General features: G+C 37.7%; 1 non-coding gene across 1 annotated transcript; it reads left to right on the top strand.

Annotated features, from left to right (window-relative positions):
- The first annotated feature begins 9,756 nt into the window (after window positions 1-9,756).
- On the top strand, window positions 9,757-9,863 carry LOC120092266. The gene has a single exon (XR_005485975.1). It is a non-coding gene; the product is annotated as a small nucleolar RNA R71 (small nucleolar RNA).
- The last annotated feature ends 5,376 nt before the right edge of the window (window positions 9,864-15,239 follow it).

Below are 15,239 nucleotides of genomic sequence, written 5' to 3' on the forward strand. Positions count from 1 at the left end.
CAGGAGAGAGGGAAAATGTGTCATCGATGCAAAGATCCCTACCCAATGCAATGCCCAATCGTAACACCTCCTAACATCTTCTCCTTGCATGCAAGACCTGTTAGGTGTCTTCACCAATGCATAGGCTAATGCAATAGCTTCGCCTGAGGTTTCACTTCGCAACACTTGCATCTCTTTCCATGATGCCATCTTATCCTTGGCTTCGGTCCAAGACCTCATTTTGTTGGAGCCCTCGTTGTGAAACCTGGATTTTCCATTTTTTCCTACCATTAGCAAGTGAAAGTTAAATCCTATGTTGAAGTGAAGGAAATTTCTAAGTGTTGAGTAGTTTTTAGTTAAGAACTAATTGATGAAATATTGGCTAAGTGTAAGGTCAAAAAGGACCCATGCGTGAAGGGTTAGGAGACATTAATGCATAAGTTGAGAAGACAACCATGCGTTTGTAAGGTTGGACGCATGATTGGCCGAAGTATTGACAAGAGGCATTGCCGAGAGTAACCATGCATTGGAAGCCAAGGAGAAAAATGAAGTATTGAGAGGTTACTTGGGCATGGAGAGAGGCTGAATTATGGCCAAGGACGACGCATGCAGCAGCCACTGTCTTGAGAGGTTAGAACAATGCATGCGGTGTGATGGCTGCGATGGATTCCATGGATGCGATGTGTATGCGTGTATGCGGCCAAAGGAAATGTGTTAGTAGCATGCAGTGATGGATGACATATGGTGATGGAGTATGTGGCCGATGGTTTGCGACCGAAGGGATGCGTTGGTAGCATGCGGCGATGGATGGCATGCGGCAATGGAGTATGCGGCCGATGGTTTGTGGCCGAAGGGATGCACTGGTAGCATGCAACGATGGATGGCATGCGACGATGGGGGTATGCGTCGATGGTATACGACAACACTATGCGTTGGTGTCACACGGTGATGCTATGCGTTGATGCTATGCGGCAAAGCTATGCATTGATGTCATGTGGCAGTGCTATGCGTTGGTGGCATGCGGTGGCCTTGCTACGCGAGAGTGTGTGGCCTAGGGCATGCGGTGTTGTAAGGGCATGTGGTGCAAAGATATGCAGTGATGCAAGGGCATGTGGTGCAAAGGTATGCGGTGATGCGAGGGTATGCCGTGATACGGCCGATGGTATGCGTATATGCGGCCGAAGGAATGCGTTGGTAGTAGATGATGGAGGCATGCGGCGATGCTACGAGATGGATGCGGTAGTGCTATGCGATGGCATGCGGTGATGCTGCACGATGGATGTGATGGCATGCGTCAATGGATGCGATGGATACAATGGATGCAGCGGCCTTGCTAAAGTATAAGCTATGCGATGTAACGAGCTAAGGTGGACGCATAGTGATTTGCCCTTGTGTTGTTAAGGCTTACGGTAACAAGGTTAATGAGGTGGGTTGCGTTGGTCATAGGAGATGGGTTAGCAAGAACCTAGATAATGGTGAGCTATGCCTTGAGGTGTTGAGTTGAGAACCAAGTCGACCCAAAGGTTGCTATGCATTGGTGATTTGCTATGCGTTGGACATCCGAGGGCATGTGGGCGCATAAGACAAGGCTAATAGTATGCGTTGAAAGGGTGTTGGTCATTATCCTAGTTGAATGCATATGAAGTTAGATGAATGCATATGAAGGATGAACGCATATGAAGGAATGACGCATTCAAGGACGTCATTTGAACATGTGGCTTTTTGGGAAGAAATCTTAAGCCTTAAGCAAAATGAGGTGGAGGCATAAGAAAGACATGCCAAAGTTGAGGGCTATGCATTTGGTAAAAGGGAGCCAAAGGGGGAGCAAGACACCTTTGGGTCTGCAGCTGAATGCAAGATTGCGATAATATGTGTAAGGAAGAGGACACTTGACACTGGCCAAAGTAGGAGGTATCGACCTAAGAGCAATCTTGGAGCCCCATTAAATTAGGACACAAGGACTTTAGATGAGAACTAAATTCTCTTCAAAGGACATTAAAGAAGAGTGTATTGGGAGGAGACTATGCGTTTGGTAGCAAGGACCATGCGTTTGAATCAAGTGGATGTTTCTAAGAGGGGAATGCTTGTTCAGACAAAAGGACAGAAAGAGCACACACTTTAGGATGAGGAGTTCTTCCCAGAATTACTCGCTGCATTTTGATGTGTATTTTACAAAGCTATAAGAGTCTAGTATTCAAGGTAAGGCTGGCCAGAGAAGAAGATCCAGGATTTCAGGCTGGGCGAGGAATGGAGGAAAGATAGAGGGGTCGACGTCAGAGTAAGCTTGGGGCCGTCTTGATGTTTTTTTGATGATTTCTCCAATCAAGAGGATTCTAAGCTAAGGATTCTATGGTAAGCTTTCTGAAGACATTTTTAGAACATGTTTGCAAAGGAAGATCTAAAATAAGGTCTGGAACTCTATAATCTAAGCTGATAGTTGAATCTGGAATTTAGGATTCAAAGGGAAAACCAAGGAAACCCTAAGAAACATCGGAAGGAAAGTTCCTAACCAACCCAAAGGTGAGTGGTTAATTGTTGGTGTTATTGTTGGATGAAATTCTACATATAGGTTAAATATATATAGGGATAATTGTTAAATTGGCATTGATTCAGAGATATATGTTTATCTTGTTACTATGCTTGTTAAGATTATTGTTTGTATGTTTGTTTTGGAACTGAAAATTGTACTCGGGATATATGTATAGCATGTGGGGGGCTTTTTGAAAAGGATTGCAGAAATATAGTCGGCTTCGGTGAGCGGGGAAATGATACGATGATGACCACGGGAAATATAGGCAAGTCATATCTAAGCATAGCTAGCACGAGAAAATAGTCTGAATGTGCACATTGTGTGGATTAATAGAGTACAGGGAAGTTCATAGGAATTATTGTACATTGCTTTAATATACGTGTGAAAGTGTTGAGGAAAAATGTATTGATTCGATGCCAGGGATAAACTAGCGGGTTATTTTAAAGCTGAGGGGAATGTTCATATTATGTAATAACCAGCGGTCAATTGGGTTGATTGTTTTTAACCAGCGATTCTGACTTGGGGATATTCTAGCCGGTTGGTTGGAAAAAATATATTGAACTCGGGTAATTTTTGATTGATTATGTTAATTGATTTTCCATAAAAAAGTTACTTTTGTTTAAAATCAACTTTGTAGCTCATGTTTTCCATGTTTTAATCATGTTTTTACCCAACCCTTTTTATGTTTTTAAACCCACCCCCCCCCCCCCTAAGTAGCGGAAAGTGAAGAGTTAACCGGGGGTGTGCTTACCTAAGGTCAAGGTCCACCACATGCAACAGTTACACTTCCGGAGGGTTTTACAGTTGTTCTTGTAAACTTTGTAGCTAAGTCTTGGAGATGATAAATGTTACATTGTTGTAATATAAAATGAGCCTACTTTATCAATTGTTGTTTTCCTCCTCAACTTAATCAGTTGGTTGCTAAATTTGTTCATTGGTATCAGAGTTATTTCCACAAGAGTTATTAGGCAGTAAGTGTCAACAAAAGGGTTGATAACTGCTACAGTCATGTCCTTTCCTAGGCTCAGAGGGTATTCTGAGACGGGGTGTGACACTCGTACCCTACTTTGTTGTCAATTCGACCTTGTTCCCCAAGTAACTCAAGTCAACATATGGTCTCAACAACAACCTTGTTACGCGTCTAATCATCACCTATGTACCCACAAGATGGTCAACACATGGTTCTCTAGGTTTAGATGTATGGTTCCCAAACTATGCTACCAACGTGTCTCTCTCTCATAGCATAGCTTCCTTCTTTAGGTTCTTAGCATGGTTATGTGTCCAACTCCTCCCCTATGTGTCCAACTCTTCCTCAACTTCATCCTTTCTTGGTTTTCATCTCCTTCACATAGCATAGCTTTCTTCTTTATGTTCAAAGCATAGCCATGTGTCCACTTTGCCTCTCTTCAACTCAAGGTATGTGTTCACATGGCAATCTTTATGCCTACTTCATCATCTATACACCAAACACTGCAATCTTTAGGGTTTCCTCCATTTTTAGTTTCATATGTTGTCAACCATATAGCTAAATTCTCCCCCTTTAATACTCTATGCGTTCACTAACCTTACTCTATGCGCCCAACCCTATTTCCTTTCTTGGTTATGCATAGATCAACATATGGTTTACTCAAAATTTAACCAATTCTTCCCAATGATTTCATCTTGTCCTTCATCTCAAAACATGACTCTTCATACTCATAGCATAGTTCCTTATGCTCACAGCATAGCTTCTCATGTTCACAGCATAGTCTCTTATGCTCGTAACATAGCTTCTCATGCATCCAAAATTGTTCAAAGTTTCCCTTGGGATGCACCTACCATGCGTCAAACTTGGTAGGATTTTACTCCACTATGCTATGAGTTTAGCTTCCTTAGCTATGCTTTGACTTCACTTACTATGCTATGACTTTGTCAACAATGCTATCAACTATGTTATGACTTTTCACCTATACTATGACTTACTTCCTCAACTATACTATGAGTGGAACTTGGATAAAATTCTACACTCTTTCCCATGCTATGAATTCTACACTCATTCTCATAGCATAGTGATGCTCGTATTTATGAAGTGGAAATATGAATGATATGCGTTGATGGATTTGCATTCTGCACTCAAGTTTCCCCAGCGGAATTCAAGTGTAAATTCTTCTGAGTTTCCTGGTAAGTCCAGGGTCAAACACAGGGACTTGTGAAAATAGATTGCGTTGGTAATTTTGATGAAAACTTTGCGGTAACCAAGTAAATAAATAAGTGTTGGGTTTGTTGTTTGTGTTGATGAAAAAGAAATAAATAAAGGTGGCAGATTTGAGAAAAGACAGTTGCGTTGATAGATGCAATGAGTATGCGATGAACGGGTTGAGAAGATCTTTAGCAGCGTTATTGGGAATGCCGTCATGATTATGTGATACATGTTACAACCAATGCGACAGCAAGTTCAATTTCCAATGTAAATGCGATGCTTTAATCCTAGGATTGCATGTTTGAATGCAAATGTCCATAGAGCTCATCCCTAAGTCTCTACTCTTGTCCTATGCATAATGCCCAAATGCTGAAAGCAAGGTTGACCGCATGACAATCATATCCTATCTCTTAAGGATGCATGCTAATGTGTTTTTGATACAAATAGTGCTCATCCTAACGCATATCTCTCGTTTATGCCGTTCTTAATCTGGCTCTTCCGAGTCTGATTCTACCTGACCTTCCCAAGTCTAGATCCATGTTCTTTAGACTACCTCCCGAGTATATCTTAATGGACGAATGAAGCATACATAAACAAGATAATCGCAAAGAATGAAGATTCCCTAGTTGTGATAAGCTTAAATGCTTTCTCAACCCATTCAACTAACTTTTAGCTACTCATGTGTGAATTAACAGAGACCTAACAATTATAGAAGATAGAAATTCCTTCATATAATTGAGAAAGCTTGAGTACAAAATTGCAATGGAAAGTAAGGTAGAGAGATGGGTAGCAATTCATTACTGACCAAGGCTTTTTTACAGTTGAAATCTCTATTCTGATCTAAAGATTCCGCAGTCGTCGACCCTCTCTTTGTCCTTGGGTCTTCCGGCGCCTCTCCAAGCCTTACCGGAAATGATCACCGCATAACTTCTTCCTTCGTTTATCCATCTTAAAATGAAAGAAATTAAGAACACAGACATGCGACTTATGGGAACAAGAGTTGTAAAACGATGAACCCCTGTTCTGAAGAATGCATTTGGTATTTATAGAGTTATCCATGGTGAAAGGCGGCTCTCTCTCCTGGTTGTACAGATGGGAACCGCTAAGTTCGTGGACTTGATACGCGCATTAATTGTCACCGATAAAGCTGAATGTACTTTATGATCGTTAACAGCTGTCAACTTAATTTGGATTCGACTGTCATCAGCTTTCTATCCCTCTTAATTATCCTTTCACCCGGATGCGCCCACCATGTTGCACTGACCAAGTTGTGGTGATCCTTCTTGGGCGAATGTTTGAGAGCACGATCAACGCAAAGCCTTGCAGTGAAGTTGCGCTCGACCGATGATTTCCTATGATCGCAATCTTGCATTGCGTTAACGCATATTCTGCACAAAAATACAAAGATTAACTGTTCTAATGCGTTGAAAGCATGCGACCACAATATTATAGAATTTATACTTAATGGATGCAATTTAACATATTTCATCGACGCAATCCAACATTGTTTAAGAAGTTAGCACAATGATAACGTGCATTTCTGTCCGTTATCACACCCCCAAATTTAAAGAATACTTGTCCTCAAGCATAAGCTAAAGATTCCTTTAGCAAGTCAACTGCAAAGTTCTTTTCCTAGATATCTCAAGAATACTTCGTTCCAATCCTATATACCAGAATTTCCTTAAGTCTTATTCAAGTCTCTTCTTAAAATATTTCTAAGACCTAGGGCTTGCACGCTTAATTTTCAAAAGGACTTTACTAAATTTCGGATCATCGCATGATTTATTTCAAAAAGAAAATTTTCTACCGAGGTGACAAATGATTTTTCTTGCACAAAAATTTTCTTCATTGACATTTTTTTTCTGACCTTGCGCTGATCCAAGTGCCTTGCCTTCGTTTTGGCTTGCCCCCACGTGTATCATGCAGACATCCAACTACGAGCAATGCACTCTTTCTCATACTAAACTCGTACCGATTTGGTAGTGGAGTTGCGGTCATTGATTTACGCGTTGATCCTTGTGACTTACTTTTGTTTTGGATTACCCCCACGTGTGTCATGCGGACATCCAATTATGGGTATGTGCCTTTCACAACTTAACTCTTATCAACATGGGTTTCCCATTGCATTGATAGTGGAGTTGTTATTCTCAAAGTATATATATATATATATTGAAAGAATAGCAAGGTCGAAAATAAATACCTCACCCCCAAATTTAAAATGCTGCAATATCTTGGTTGCCAAAAGATTAAAATAAGTCATGCGATGGTCATAGAATGCATTGTAAAGAAAGTTTGAAAGAAAGCTAGTAAACCCCTAACTTCGAGAAATATTTCATGAGGTGACTATCTTAAGACTAAGTTGACTCTAGTATATATGAAAGAAATAGAAGCATATTTGTCATCATTGAAATCATACTTGGCAAAGAACAGAATGCGGTAAACTACTAAATTTATCTATGTCAAATGATTACGGTAATTAAAGAGGATGTGGTGATAAGACTTTTAAAATTAACATGCGATGTGATAGCATAAAATTTGAAAATAAAGTAGGGAAGAGTAACACCCCCAAATTTTGCGCTGTCGCCGCATTGTGTATTGACGCATCATTCCTTGCGGTGATCCTATCTCTGTGGATTGCGGTGGCGGATTGAGATCATTTGCTTCTTCTTGTAACATCTCCGCAATCATGTGTCGTAATCGTTGTAAACAGACAAAGAGAGGGTCAAATTATTTAAAACAAACCAAAAGTTAGATTGTCCAATGATTTTTTTTTTTTAGAGAAAGAAGTAAAATTCAGTAAGATTTAGATTAGATAAATACTAGTAAAAGAGACGAAGAAATAAGAGTTCAAAAATCAATGTAGGGGGTAGTCTGGGTCTTTCAGCTTCATGGAGACTTTTTCTGGCTGAAAATCACCTCCGCAATATGCTTAATTCGTGTCCATTAACCTTAAATGTCCAGCTGCCATCCTCAGTTGACCAACTCCACCGCACCATGTGGAAATATTTCTTTAATGATGAAGGGACCAGACCAGCGTGATTTTAATTTTCCCGGGAAGAGCCGCAGTCCTTTGAATTGAAGAGTAAGACCTTTTGTCCGACTTGGAGGTTCCTATCGCATATGCGTTTGTCAATGCCAGCGCTTGGTGCACTCCCTTATAAATCTTCGCATTCTCATATGCGTTGATCCTCCATTCTTCTAACTGACCAGCTGCATTTTCCGTGGGTCTCTTGCTTTCTTTAAATCAAAATTCAGCTTCTTGACTGCCGACAGTGCCTTATACTCCAACTCCAAAGGCAAATTACACGCCTTGCCAAATACCAACGCATAGGGGGACATACCTATTGGTGTTTTAAATGTGGTCCGATGTGCCCACAACGCATCGTCAAGTTTCGTTGCCTAGTCTTTCCGTGAAGGCTTTACTACCTTCTTAAGTATCAACTTAATTTCATGATTGGACACTTCAGCCTGACCATTCGTTTATGGATGGTATGTGGTGGCCACTTTGTGGAGGATGTTGTACTTGTGCATCAGCTCTTTGATATTATGATTGACAAAGTGGGATCCTTCATCACTTATGATGGCACGAGGAGTGCCAAAACGAGTGAAAATATTTTTCTTCAGGAACTGGAAGACTACCGCCGCATCACTTGCGGCGCATGCTATTGATACCCACTTGGAGACATAATCGATAGCCAATAAAATGTAATGCTTGCCATGCGAAGGAGGAAATGGTCCCATGAAATCAATCCCCCATACGTCGAATAATTCCAGCTCCAAGATAGTGTTCATTGGCATTGCATTTTTCCATGAAATGTTGTCTATGCGTTGACACCAATCACATTTCATTGCGTAGTCAGTAGCATCCTTGAATAATGTGAGCCAAAAGAATCCACTTTGAAAAACTTTGGCTGTAGTGCGATGCCCTCCAAAGTGTCCACCATATGGTGAGTCATGGCATTGTGATAATATGCATTGTTGAGCAGCATTCGGTACGCATAATCAAATAATCTGGTTTGCACCTCTTTTATACAGTTTAGCTCATCCCAATAATAATGTTTGCATTCGTGCTTGAGCTTCTTCTGCTGGTGATAGGTGTAATCTTCAGGAAATTGCTCACAAACCAAATAATTAACGATGTCCGCATACCAGGGAAATTCTTCTCTATGGAATAGTTGCTCATCCGGGAACATAGCACTCACCTCAATCTCATTGCAGTCAACTTCAAGATTTTTCAGTCTAGAAAGATGATCCGCAACCTGATTCTCTGTCCCCTTTCGGTCAATTATTTCGATATCAAATTCTTGAAGGAGGAGAATCCATCTGATCAACCTCGGCTTTGTGTCCTTCTTTGTCATTAAGTATTTTATTGTCGAGTGATCGGTGTGGATGAGTACCTTGGTTCCCAATAGATATGCCCGGAATTTCTCCAACGCAAAAATCACAATCAGGAGTTCTTTCTCTGTGGTGATATAATTTGTATGAGCAGGGTTTAAAGTTTTACTCGCATATGCGATGGGGTGCAAAAAAAATTTTCTCTTTTGCGCTAAAGCTACCCCTATCGCATACCCGCTTGCGTCGCACATGATTTCAAATGGCAATGTCTAGTTCGATGAAATCAATACGGGTGCGGTAATCAGCGCATCTGTTAAAACTCTGAATGCGTTGAGGCAGTTGTTGTCGAACTTTTTGTCAGCCTCTAGCAACGCACTCAGTGGTCGTGCTATCTTAGAAAATTCCTTGACAAATCGTCTATAGAACCCAGCATGCCCCAAGAAGCTTCGCACAGCCTTCACGCTGGTTGGAGGTGGAAGCTTTTCAATTACGTCGATCTTTGCTTTGTCCACCTTCAACCCATCCCGAGAGACTTTATGCCCCAACACTATACCCTCCTTGACCATGAAATGAAATTTTTCCCAGTTGAGCACCAAGTTCGTCTCCTCACATAATATTCTTCGCCTCATCATAAATTTTGTCGAGCATACCATCAATAGCTGCCGTATTGGCAGCGGTCTGTGAAGCGGGATTCAAACCATGATAGAAAATCTCCATTTGAAGGCAGTCTGGTAACCCATTATGCGGACAATCCTGGACCAACCTTTTAAACCTCACCCAAGCATCGTTGAGCGATTCGTCCATATCTTGTTCAAAATTTGTGATCAGTTTCCTTCGTCTTGCGTTCTCGGTAGGTGGAAAATACTTCTTCATAAATTTCTCCACTATCTGCTCCCAAGAAGTGATCTCTCCCGGTTCGAGAGAATATGCCCATTTCCTAGCCTGATCACAGAGTGAAAATGGGAACAACGTTAGTCGAACTTCTTCAGCAGAGATGTTCGGGAACACAAAAGTGTTACAGATTTCAATAAAACTTCAGAGGTGAGTGTGCGGGTCCTCGCCACACCTTCCTCCGAATTGACCTGCAGTCTGAATCATCTGCAGCATCACCGATTTCATTTCGAATCTGCTTCCGTCGAGGGTTGGCCTCATGATTCCCGGACAAAAATCATTGAGGTTTGGCAATGCATAGTCCCTGATGGGCCTATTGCGATCGTTTGCCAACTGAATTGGATTCGCCATGACATTATTATCATTTGGTGCTCTATTTTCAGGCTGCTTCGCCATCTCTTCTTTGTCTGATTGTGGTTGCTCTTAGCGGTCTCTCAATCTTCGTCTAAAAGTCCTCTCAATCTCTGGGTCGTAATGCGCTAGAGATTGAGAGTTCTATAAAGAAATAAAAAAAATTACCGTTAGCAAACTATCTTGCCGAAGTCCCCAGCAACGATGCCAAAAACTTAGTGCTCCTATTTATGAAGTGGAAATATGAATGATATGCGTTGATGGATTTGCGTTATGCACTCAAGTTTCCCCAGCGGAATTCAAGTGTAAATTCCTCTGAGTTTCCTGGTAAGTCCAGGGTCGAACACAGGGACTTGTGAAAATAAATTGCATTGATAATTTTGATGAAAACTTTGTGGTAACCAAGTAAATAAATAAGTGTTCGGTTTGTTGTTTGCGTTGATAGATGCAATAAGTATGCGATGAACGGGTTGAGAAGATCTTTAGCTAGCGTTACTTGGGAATGCGTCAGATTATGTGATCATGTTACAACCATGGACAGCAAGTCATTTTCCAATGTAAATGCGATGCTCTTAAATCTAGGATGCATGTGTTGAATGCAAAATGTCCATAGAGCTCATCCCTAAGTCTCTACTCTTGTCCTATGCAATAATGCAAAATGCATGAAAGCAAGGTGACCGCATACAATCATATCCTATCTCTAGGATGCATGCTATGTGTTGATAACAAATAGTGCTCATTCCTAAGCGCATATCTCTCGTTTATGCGTTCTAATCTGGCTCTTCCGAGTCTAGATTCTAACCTGACCTTCCCAAGTCTAGATCCTGTCTTTAGACTACCCTCCCGAGTATATCTAATGGACGAATGAAGCATACATAAACAAGATAATCGCAAAGAATGAAGATTCCCTAGTTGTGCTAGCTAAATGCTTCTCAACCCATTCAACTAATTTAGCTACTCATGCGTGAATAACAGAGACTGAACAGATATAGAGATAGAAATTCCATTCATATAAATGAGTTGAGTACAAAATTGCAATGGAAAGTAAAGGTAGAGAGACTGGTAGCAATTCATTACTGACCAAGGCTTTTTACATTGAAATCTCTATTCTGATCTAAAGATGTCCGCAGTCGTCGACCCTCTCTTTGTCCTTGGGTCTTCCGGCGCTCTCCCAAGCTTACCGGAATGATCTACCGGCATAACTTCTTCCTTCGTATCCATCTTAAAATGAAAGAAAATTAAGAACACAGACATGCGACTTATGGAACAAAAGATTGTAAAAACGATGAACCCCTGTTCTGAAGAATGCACTTGGTATTTATAGAGTATCCATGGTGAAAGGCGGCCTCTCTCTCCTGGTTGTACAGATGGGACCGCTTTAATTCGTGACTGATACGCCGCATAATTGTCACTAATAAAGCTGAATGTACTTTATGACCGTTTTCGGCTGTCAACTTAATTTGGATTCGGTTGTCATCGGCTTTCTGTCCCATCGCTCTTAATTATCCTTTCACCCGGATGCGCTCACCATGTTGTACTGACCAAGTTGCGGCAATCCTTCTCGGGCGAATGTTTGCGAGCACGATCAACGCAAAGCCTTGCAGTGAAGTTGCGCTCGACCGATGATTTCCTATAATCGCAATCTTGCTTTGTGTTAACGCATATTCTGCACAAAAATGCAAAGATCAACTGTTCTAATGGGCTGAACGCATGCGACCACAATATTATAGAATTTATGCTTAATGGATGCAATTTAACATATTTCATCAATGCAATCCAACATTGTTTAAGAACTTAGCACTATGATAAATGCATCTTTCTGCCCGTTATCCACAACCCCCAAAATATTAGGATGTGCACGATTGAACTAGGAAAACCACCGATTAAAGGTTCCTCTTTCTATTTTTTCCTTTTATTGAATATCAATTAGAGAATCAAAATGAGAATTATAAATATGAAAAAAATTAATGATCCGAAAAGCAATAAATGATGCTGAGAAATAGAAGGCGAACTTAAAATTACCGATTTGGTAAGAGAAGAAGAAGTCAATGACGGAAATGGCGAATGAGAAGGACTGAGTTGCAATGTCGGACTGTATATGTATAAATTTGGACATAATTGTTATGTTGTCTATCTAATATATAAAAATAAAATTAATGATTGATAATTAATATATTAATGATTATTATTAGTAGATATTTTATAACCTATTTTTATATACATGTAGATATATTTTTTTTTCTTTTTTTGGGAAAAAAATATATGATCTATATTACTTTAAAATACTCCATTAAAAACATTGAAAACACTATTTACTTTGGTAAACTATAAACATATTTAATTATCTTTTTAAAAGTAATTTTGAATATTAACATTAGCATGATAGTTAAAAAATAATAATAATCCTATTACATTGATAAGATTAAAAAAAAGTACAAATACAACTAATAGCAATATTAACATAAAACAAAATTTTAAAACATATGCAGAAAAATGACTAATACATGCATTTACAATCTCTTTAAATTATGTGTTTGTCTTTCGTTGATGTTTACGGATTAAAGAACTTAGATTGAATGACATCCAATGCCATACAACACAAATTTACAATTTCTATACGCTTAGACACCAAGTACATGCCAGACATTTTGTGTTGTGTCAATATGTGGATATCAATTTATGAAGAGAATTCTAGAATGAAAAAGTTGTATATTAGTAATATAAGAAAGCTCCTTAGTATATATGTGAAAAATTAATTGAGATTTTACTGATTTTGGAATGCCAAAAATATTATATATTATCACTTTCTAAACAATGTAATGATACAAAAATAATAATATTAGAGATTGTAACTCTTTATATGAAAAAATTAATTAACAATCATATCACAACGATAAAACTAAAAACTTTCTAAATGTTACATTGAAAAAATGGTAAGAAACAGTAACTATTATAAAATAACTTGAAAAATCTATTAAAAAGTTGATACCTATCATGGAGAATATTTGGTTGAAGCATCTTTATTTCCTTTTTGGTACATAACACTACTTTTTATTCATACAAACTATTAGAAATTTCGAAAAAAAATGTTTGAGATATGAAAAGAGAGAAATTAAGAGGAAGAGACTCAAGCTTTGAAAGAAAATTTGTAAAGATTAGCTAGTTTATCAAGAAGTTGTTACACTATTAAATTCCATTAGTAAATATAATTAAATGTATAGCCTAAGAATATAAAGCCAAATTTTCAACATTCTAGTTTTTCATATTCCAACATAGAAAATTTTGATAATGTATAATCTACTTTTTTGTTTTAATGTAAAAAAATTTAAATTTAAAATAAGATTTTCCGATAGTTATAAACCTTCAATCAAGAAAGATCAAAAGCTTGAGAATATCATATATAAAAAGTTATTTCAATGACTCTGTAGGTTTGATTTTGTTCGAGTTAAAAAATAAAGTTGTTTAAGTTGTGTGAATTAGTGGATTTGTAGTGTTAAGTTTAGTGTAGCCATGATATCAAAATAGTAACGAAGGTAGAAATTGTTCTCAAAAAAAAAAACTTTTTGGCCCATGCCATGGTTCGAACCTAGCGACCCTTCGTCGTTTAATAGCAACGACGGCTCTTACCTAAATGAACTAAGTTTTAGCCATGTTTGAAGAGTGCATTTTATTTTTTGTATTTAACTTGTTTTTTAATATCCAATCACTTTTAAAAAAATAAATTAAAAATATTATTTATGCTAATTGTCGAAACTACACTTTTTAAAATCAAATATTTTTTCTTGTGGTATATGAATGTATATATATTAGGTTGTACATAACTAGGTGTTGGAACAAATCTTGCTCTTTAGTCACCGATTATATAGTTTTTTTATTTTTTTGGCATAATCATGCGGAAATACAAGCCTAACCTCACTACACAACGAAATCGCTAAGAAGAAATTTCCAAAACATCACCTATCTGGAAAAGATTTCTATTATAATGAAAATGATACTTATAAGATGGTTGTCAAAGCTCGCAAAAGGATGATCGCACTTATTTTATCACAAGGACATGAACAGGAAAATGAAAGGATATTGAATAAGTTTTCCCAAAACATCAAATCGTTCTAAAGAAGAAATGGGAAGTATCGGAGAGGAAGAACCACCCTATTAGTGAAATTAGTGACCACCAACAATCAGACTCGACACTAAATATGATGGAGAGTTGGGTCCCCACACCAATTTTCCTGCTCAAATTCTTTTAGGCCTTTCCAAAAGAGCCTCAAATCTAGAAGATTTCCCCTTCCTCTAAGTGTGGCAACTCACAAAAAAACCTAAAACTTGAAATGATCCAACGAAACACATTTTTAGAGTGAGCCGGCTATTCTAACTAAATCTAGAGAAGAATCTAGAAATATAACTTAAATAATATGATACATATAAGAACAATTTTGAAGTAAATATTAAATATGAATATAAAAATTTGAATAATATGTAGAAGATTTATGATGAATAATGAGTATATTTAAAAATATCAAGGATAAATAAATATAAAAGAAGTTAAACATTTAAAAAAAGAGATAAATATATATAAAAAAAAAAGATAAGCATAAAAAAGAAGATAAACATTAAAAAAAAAAAGATAAAATAAAAAAAAATAAACATAAAAAAAAAAAAGGAAAAGATAAATAATAAAAGTAGATAAACATAAAAAAAAAAAAAAGAGAAGAGGATAATAATAAAAAAAAGAATAAATATAAAAGAAGAAAACATTAAAAAGATAAAGATAAATATATAAATATAAATATAAAAAAAAGATTAAAATAAAAGAAAAATAAAACAAAAAAAAGAAGAAATATAAAGGAAGATAAACATTAAAAATATATATATATTAAGAAGATAAATATATATATATAAAAAAGATGAATAAATATATAATATAAAAATAAACATAAACAAAAAAAGAAGAAGAAGAAGAAGAAGGGAGGTCGG

The sequence above is a fragment of the Benincasa hispida genome, chromosome 11 (genome assembly GCF_009727055.1).
Source record: "Benincasa hispida cultivar B227 chromosome 11, ASM972705v1, whole genome shotgun sequence".
In the NCBI taxonomy this organism is placed as follows: domain Eukaryota; kingdom Viridiplantae; phylum Streptophyta; class Magnoliopsida; order Cucurbitales; family Cucurbitaceae; genus Benincasa; species Benincasa hispida.